General features: G+C 46.7%; 1 non-coding gene across 1 annotated transcript; it reads left to right on the forward strand.

Moving 5' to 3' along the window:
- The first annotated feature begins 1,217 nt into the window (after positions 1-1,217).
- On the forward strand, positions 1,218-1,333 carry LOC138294275 (U5 spliceosomal RNA). Its single transcript, XR_011203315.1, has one exon. It is a non-coding gene; the product is annotated as a U5 spliceosomal RNA (small nuclear RNA).
- Positions 1,334-7,944: the final 6,611 nt, after the last annotated feature.

The raw sequence follows: 7,944 nt of genomic DNA on the forward strand, positions 1-7,944 counted from the left end.
AACAAGCGGTATGCTGACATCGTGAACAGAGCCAAAGCTAAAGATATAGTGCAGGGGGATTGGGTATTGGTGAAGAAACCTAACAAGGTGATGAAAGGAGAGTCTGTATTTCAAACCCCTGTACGTGTGCAAGGAGTGACAAGAGGAGCAGTCTGTTTGGAAGGAGGGGGGTGGCGAAGCAAGGACGACATCGTCAGGCTCAAGGCTGGTCAAGAGGAAATCATCATGAGAGGTAGTCGTGTGTGTGGGGCCGAGAGCATGGACGATGTGGATGAGTGGCAAAGTCATGAAGCCAGGGATGTAGTCACTGGCGATGAGGAGTGTGTGAATACGTCCTCTATGCGAGGGCGGATCGGACATGGAAGTGCAGATGGGTGTGAGAAAGCATGGCGCGGCTTGACGGATGCCGAAGGACAGAATGGTAGCAGGCCCGAACCTGCGAAGAGCGACAGTCACAGCGTAATGAGCTCAGGCCAAGAGGGTACAGGCGCTGGCAGGGTGGGTTCACCCCAGTATATTACTCCGAGCAGGCCAATGAGGCATATCCGAGTTCCCAAGAGGTTCGAAGATTTTGTTATGAGATGAAGTTCCATAGGTTTATGTTTCTGTTAAAAGGGGAGATGTCGTACGTGAGTTAACGTACGAGACGCGGGGGGCAGAAGGTAGTCCTTCCTCTATGTTAGGTCGCCTCCTGACGTCACAGCCAATCCGGATCGTGGATGGTTGTGACGTCGGGGGGCGGTGCGAGGAGGACAAAAAGCGGAGTGCGCGGACTCGGGCTGGAGGTGGTGCTCCCGGCGGCTCCTCGTGGGCCTTATTGTTTGTGGCAAGAAAATAAAGAGTGATTTAATGCAACACAATCGCCTCGATTCCTTCATTGCTGCCACTACAGCGGCTCCATTCAACAGGTACAGAGTTAAAAGAGCCGACATTACACTTGAACAGGGAAACTACTGGGGGGGGGGGCTGGGGGGGTGCAGCCTTTCCTGTCACGTGACCTATGACGAAATTTACATACCCATAATTCCTGTCACTTATGAGTTCGCCTGTTGTTTTCTTTTTTGTGTCAACGTTTTATCAATGTATCAGCTTAACAGTTATTATAAATTGGTTGTGTTTCAAAGGGTTTTCTACTATGAAATTCGTAAGTGAAATCGGCCTAACAGTCTGCAGAAGGGTGTTTAGTGGCGGCACAGACAGGGGGGGGCCTGAAGTGTATACTCTGGTTTCTTTTCAAATCGAATAAAACTTTCGCCTTTTACTAAAGATTTCCGTGGAGAGGAACATTTAAGAGTTTCACTCAATTTTTGAAAGCCTTGCTAAACGCAAGGTTCCCCATTATTAGTAAAAGAAAGCGAAGTTAACGAGTAGGTAGTTTGTGGTTTTTGTAATGTTAGGTATTGTGGGGGATTAGGTATAGGAATGCTGGCTCTAGGATTAAAAGTGGAGAGAAGATTGGGTCTTCGGTGGGGGTACTGTTTTAGTGAAGGAGGGGCAGGTGGTTGGGTTTTAGGGCAGGTGCTGCTTGAGGGGGTAGTGGGCCTGGGGGGTATTGTTTTAGGGAGGGGGGGAGGAGGAGGGTGTGGGGTGGTTTTCAGGTTAAATAGGAAGGGGGTTTAGGCTTGGGGGAACTGCTTTTGGGGGGTTAGGTTTTAAGGCATGGGGTCGTTTTAGATTAGGATTAGAGCGACGGATTGGGTCTGGGGGTACTGTTTTAGGTAGGGTTGGGGTTAGGTTTTAGGGTGGGGGTGGTTATTGGGCTTGGGGGGGATTGGGCCTTTGGGGGGAAATCTTTACCACGCATTTGCCTTTAAAACACATGCTTTTACAACATAATTCATTGTAAAGGCACGCATGTTCAGGTATATGCGTGGTAATGACATTCTTGTAACGCACTCGTAGTAACGGCGTGCTTTGCAATGGAATATGTGGTTCTGACATACAACCGCCCATCACTATCACTCGTTCATGGGCTTGCCTTTTGGAAATCCTTTGTTATCCTTGGAAAATGCTCTACGTTTGGCCCTCCTTGGGACGGTTTTGTTACCGCCTTAGACACCGGCCGTTACAGGGATAATTGCATGTTTGCTGGTACGTTTGATTGCAAGCGAACTTTCTTTCCCTTTTGTGTCTCTCCTTCACGCTCATGGCAGCTGTGGCGCTTTGAATCAGCTAGCTTCTGTCAACTGTTTTATTTTTCATTTTCAATTTATGTGGCAAGAAAAGTCAATTTCGGAATTTACAAAGCTAATAGCTCTAACTCGAGCAAACGCGAAACCCATTGCATTGCAAATGCCTGTTATATAGGAGAAACTCGACCCGAAGGTATTGGATCGCCTTATATGAGCACCGATTATGTTACACAAGACAAATTCATTTTTAGTAAGCACAAGGAGATGGTGGGCCGGATGTATCATCCATTTTTGCATTCGCAAACGGTGCAAATGGCCGTTTGCGAATGCAAAAATGCCTTTCAGTATTTATGAAAGGCATTCCCAGCGCAAATTTAAGGAATCGCTAAAATAGCGATTCCTTAAATTTGCGAGCCCGTTTAGAGAATCGCAAATTGCGATTCTCTAAATAAGAAATCGCAAATAAGGAATCCTTATTTGCGATTTCTAAACCACATGTAACAAGTAATTCCTTAATGCAAATTTGGCATTAAGGAATCGCTATTACCACCGAGTTGAACTTGGTGGTAACCATGTGCAAATTTAAAAAATGCATTAAAAAAGCATTTTTAATATTGAAGTATAACGCACACATGCCCCTTTGGCATGTGTGCGCCTTACATGTCCTTAAAAAAATTCTTGGGGTGCTGCAAAGGGGGACTTAGGCCCCCAGCACCCTGGGGTTTGCATTTCCCAAATTTGCGAATTCCAGTTAGGAATTTGCAAATTGAGAAATGCACAAAAATCACAAATATGGGCCTACAGGCCCATAGGTGCGAATGAGGCCGGTATCGCAATTTGCGATTCGGTAATACCATTTGCCATTTTTAAGAAATCGCTATTACCGAATCGCAAATATGATACATAGCATTTTGCGAATCAGAAATAGCGATTTCTTTAAAATCGCTATTACCGTATCGCAAAAGGCTTTTTTGATACATCTAGCCCAAAATGTTGAGCCGATGCCGAGACTCCAACCTGGTCCCCATGCTCCAGAGTTGGCAGCTCAGACCGTTATGCTGCATTCTCTCCCTGGGTATGCAAATTATCTAACAAAGCTGGTTGTTGTCAGGCAGCCTGCCCTCTAGTAACAACAAATGGTACTGCTCCTTCTGGATGGTGGATGCTTTCAAAACCACCCAGTTTCCCACCCACACATGCACGCACACGTGAACAGCCAAACAAAGCAAACAACAGCAAACCCAATGTTCAGATTGTTAGATGTCATAGTGCCAGGTAATACTTTAGTGTGTTTGTGCACTGGCTAAACCTGTCAACGTCTCCACAAGGCAAACTGAGCTCCAGTGAGACATTGGAACGTTACAACTGTTTTTTGGGAAAGTTAGCAGTCAAATTAATAAGCATTGGCAAAGCCAATAGATTTCACCTATGTGAATTATTGGCTTTGTCAATGTGTTTAACCATGTTGCTCAGCTGCGAGGATGGCAGTATCATAGCGTTTTTTTGTTCAATTGCTGGTGGGATGGTGGACTGAGAGCCATCTTGGACATGTGGCTAACAACAACATAAATATGTTCTATTCTTGAAATTTAGGGCCTGATTTAAGAGGCTGGAGCGCCACCTTAGTGCCACTATAGCGTAATTTTTCTTTACGCTAAGGTGGCGTTAAAGTGGCTTTTTACATGCACCATATTTATGCATGCATTGCACCACTTTGTAAAACATTGCGCCACATTATTCCTGCGCCAGGCATAATGTATGCAAGAGGGCGTTCCCCTGTTAGGGGGACCACAAAAATGGCGCTAGGAAATCTAAAAGATTTCCTAGCGCCATTTTTTTCAGCACTTTTAACACCTGCTCAGAGCAGGTGTTAAAAGGAGGCCTTCCATTGAATACAATGGGCCCCTATGTACTCTGCAGGAGTAGCGCCAACATTTTGGTGCTACTTTTGCAGAGTACATCAATAGCGTCAGGAATTCTGACGCTATTTCCCCCTACCCTGCACCATGGTGCACACATGGTGGCGGTAGGGGGGCGCTAAGGGGCGCAAGGATAGTTGTGTTGCACTGGGCTTCCACCCACTTTTCTTAAATCAGCCCCTTAGTATTAATGTGTGAGTGCATTTTCTCCTCCCAGGATTCAAAAGCGCTTTTCTCGAGGTCGATGGGATCTTTGGACCCAGTGAGAAGTGTGGTTAACTGTATACAATCATTCCAATCTCAATCAATACAACAGTAACTTTAAACACCATTTCTAATGTGGCCAGGGAAACAAGACTCCAATCTGTGGGAAGTTTCAAAGATTTATTATAACCACAGAGCCAAAGTAACGTAAATTGTGTGCAAGATTAAATTATACAAAGAAATAAAAACGATAGGCTGACCAAATCTATGAAACAAGTTTAATCTACTTAATAGCAACAACACTAGGCATTCCAAATGTTCTACACATTCTAGGAAGGAAACAATTTGTGCAACAGAAACAGATTTCAAATCACGTGTTGATGACATTAGTCAAGCCAATTTCACAAATCATTATATCAAATTAGATGGACAAGGTTAGGGACAGCCTACTACTATTGCAAATTTGGGCAAGCATGTCTGGGAACTGGCTAACACATGGGGGCAAAAGAGAAAAAGAAGACAAAAATAATTTGGGAAAGTCATCTATCTCGGGCTAGATTAGTCTCACTAGAAAAATAAACTAGGCAGGTGTTTTAGGAAGCTGGCTTGGTGGGTGGTGAATGCCTAAGGTATTATCATCTTATACCAGGTCCAGGTATCCCCTATTAGTTAAGCGTAGGCAGTGTCTAGAAGCCAGGATCTCTAGAGGTAGCTGTGGATGAGCAGCCAAGGCTTATCTAGGAGACATGCAAAGCTCATGCAATACCACTGTCGTCACACAACACTTACACGCATGAAAGAATCACACAGTGTTACAAAAATAAAGGTATTTTATTTTAGTGACACAAATGCTAAATTACTAGATAGGCAACTCTCCAATAGCAGGTAAGTAAACACACTTATTGTATGTACAGTAGTAATCAGAACTAGGCATGAAAAGCAATAGAAAACAGTGAAAAGCAATAGGCAATACTGAAGGACTAGGGCAAGACCAAACCATGTACTTAAAAAATGGAATGCGAAGCTCGGGTCCCCATCTAAGGAAGTGGAATCAGTAGATGGAAGCTGGAAGTACTAGGAAACCCCTTAGGTAAGTACCAGAGTGGCCCCCACCGACCAGGAGGAAAGAGGTAAGTTGGTGGTTTTCCCCAAACAACCCCAAAGGAATTCAGAGAAGGATATTGCAAGACCCAGACAAGACTGCAAGCAACCAAGGGTGCATCCTGAAAGAAGAAGACCTAGAAAAGAAGGGGACTAAGTCCAGCTCAAGTTGGAGTGTCCGGTGGTGGCAGGAGCCATTACCCACCCTTATGTGGATTCAGGAGTTGGTCGACGGTGAGAGTAAGACAATCAGCACTGCAGCACTGGAGCAGATGAAGAGTTCCGGGATGATGCAGTCAATGTTCTTCATTGTTTGAAGGATTGCAGTCAGTCTGTGGTGTGGAAAAACCACCAACAAGCCTTGGCAAAGGTAAATGCCACAGATGGAAAATGTGGAGCTGCCGGGGACCAGCAAGGTCAAAGGGGGACTCAACCCACGTGGGGAGTCCCAGCCAACCCTCAGCAGTGCCGAGAGTCCAAAGACGAGGAGGCATCCCCCCCAGGAAGACCCACAGTAAGGAGCCCATGAGTCGCATACAGGCCCACCCAGCACACCTGAGGAGAGGTCCCACGTCGCAGGAGAAGCAAGCAGAGGGCTGTGCATCCCATGGAAGAGTGCTGGGGGCTAGGGCTACATGGAGCCTGAAGATCCCTTGGAAGAAATGCCAACAAGCTTGGGTAGCTGCAAGAGACAAGGTGAATGGGAGTACTGTCCTGCGTGGGAAGGCAAGAACTTACCTTCACCAAAGATGAAAAGCTGACAGAGGACGAAGGGGGCTACTTTGGACCACAACCCATGATGCAGGATCCACACAGCTCAGGATGAGAGGAGATCCACACAGCTGGATGTCATTGCAGCTGGTGCCTGCAGATGCAGGGAAGTGACTCCTTCACTCCAAGGGAGATTCCTTCTTGCTTCTTGTGCAGACTGAAGACTTGCTGCTCTCAGAGGTTGCACAGCTGGGGAAATGTTGCAGTTGCTGGATGGAGCCGGAGAAACAATGTTGCAGAGCAGAGTCATCGTTGTAGCTACAGATTGTAGGTTCCTATGGAGTCCAGTTGCGGTTCCAGTTGCCAGAAGTCGAAGTAGACATTGCAGAGGTGTCCTGCTGGAATCTTGCAAGTAAGATCTGAGGACCCACCCTAGAGGTATACCCTAAATAGCCCTTGAAGCGGGATTGGTCACCTAGCCAGGTGACCACCTCTCAGGAGGGGGCTCTGACGTCACCTGCCTGACCTGACCACTCAGATGCTCCCAGATGCCTCTGCCCACCGTGGATTCAAGATGGCAGAATCAAGGGACCTTCTGGAGGAGTTCTGGGCACCACCCCTGGGGTAGTGATGGACCGGGGAGTGGTCACTCCCCTTTCCAGTGTCCAGTTTCCCACCAGAGCAGGGACTGGAGGTCCCTAAACCTATGCAGACTGGTTTATGCAAGGAGGGCACCAAATGTGCCCTTCAAAGCATACCACTGGCTTGGGGAGGCTACCCCTCCTAAGCCACGTAACACCTATTTCCAAAGAGAGAGGGTGTTATCCCCCCTCTCCCAAAGGAAATCCTTTGTTTTGTCTTCCTGGGCTTGAGTTGGTCAAGCAGCAGGAGTGCAGATACCTGTCTGAGGGGTGGCAGCAATGTGGGCTGTCCGGAAAACCCCGGAAAGCTGGTAGGAGCAATGCTGGGGGTCCTCAAAGGAGCCCCCATAGTGCATGGAATCATACTTCCAATACTGGTAACAGTGGTAATTCCTCATTCTTAGTCCCCTAGGCAGTGATGCAGCTGCTTCTCTGGTCCCATAATTAACTCCTCCATTCTAAGTCCTCTAGGCAAAGCAGCAGCTGTCTCTGTTTCCAGAGGTAATTCCCCATGGTTAGTCCTCTAAACAGTGCTGCAGCTGCTTCTCTGTTCATACATCCACTACATTCCAAACCAAAACACATAGGTAAAAGACATTGTCATTTACAGCGCCAATAGCTCCAATTCTCACAAATGCTTATTAGGTCAAGCGTAAACATACGGTCTCTTGTATAGTTTTAGTATACTTCTTTGGACTTAAAGCCATTTCATTTGTACCTACCTCTACTTACCTAGGATGGGGTCCCCCATCCTCCGCTGTCCCTCTGGTGTGGGTGTCCCTGGGGCCTGGGGAGGGAACCTGTGGATTCATTCCATGGAATTCCACCATGGAAATGAGCCTACAGGTCCCCTAGCTCTTGCCCTGACCCAGGCGTTAAATAATGGCGCTAAGCAGGCTTAGCGGCATTATTTACGTCCGCCGACCTCCCATGCACCATTTTTGCACGGGAGGATAAATGAGGCGCTAGGGCCCTAGAGTCATTTTTTGCCCAGGAACACCTACCTTGCATCTCATTGACGCAAGGTTGGTTTTCACGGTAAAAAAATTACTTTAACTCCATAACTTTGGCACTAGACGGGTCTAGCACCAAAGTATAAATATGGAGTTAGGTTTGCGTAAACAAATGACAGAAATCCGGCACAAACAGAGTATAAATATGCCCCTAAATGTGCCAGTTTTTTTTCAGCCATTTGCTTTTATGACTGTTTGCTTTTGCACAGGATTACAAATGCTG

Source organism: Pleurodeles waltl, chromosome 4_2 (genome assembly GCF_031143425.1).
Source record: "Pleurodeles waltl isolate 20211129_DDA chromosome 4_2, aPleWal1.hap1.20221129, whole genome shotgun sequence".
Taxonomy (NCBI): Eukaryota; Metazoa; Chordata; class Amphibia; order Caudata; family Salamandridae; genus Pleurodeles; species Pleurodeles waltl.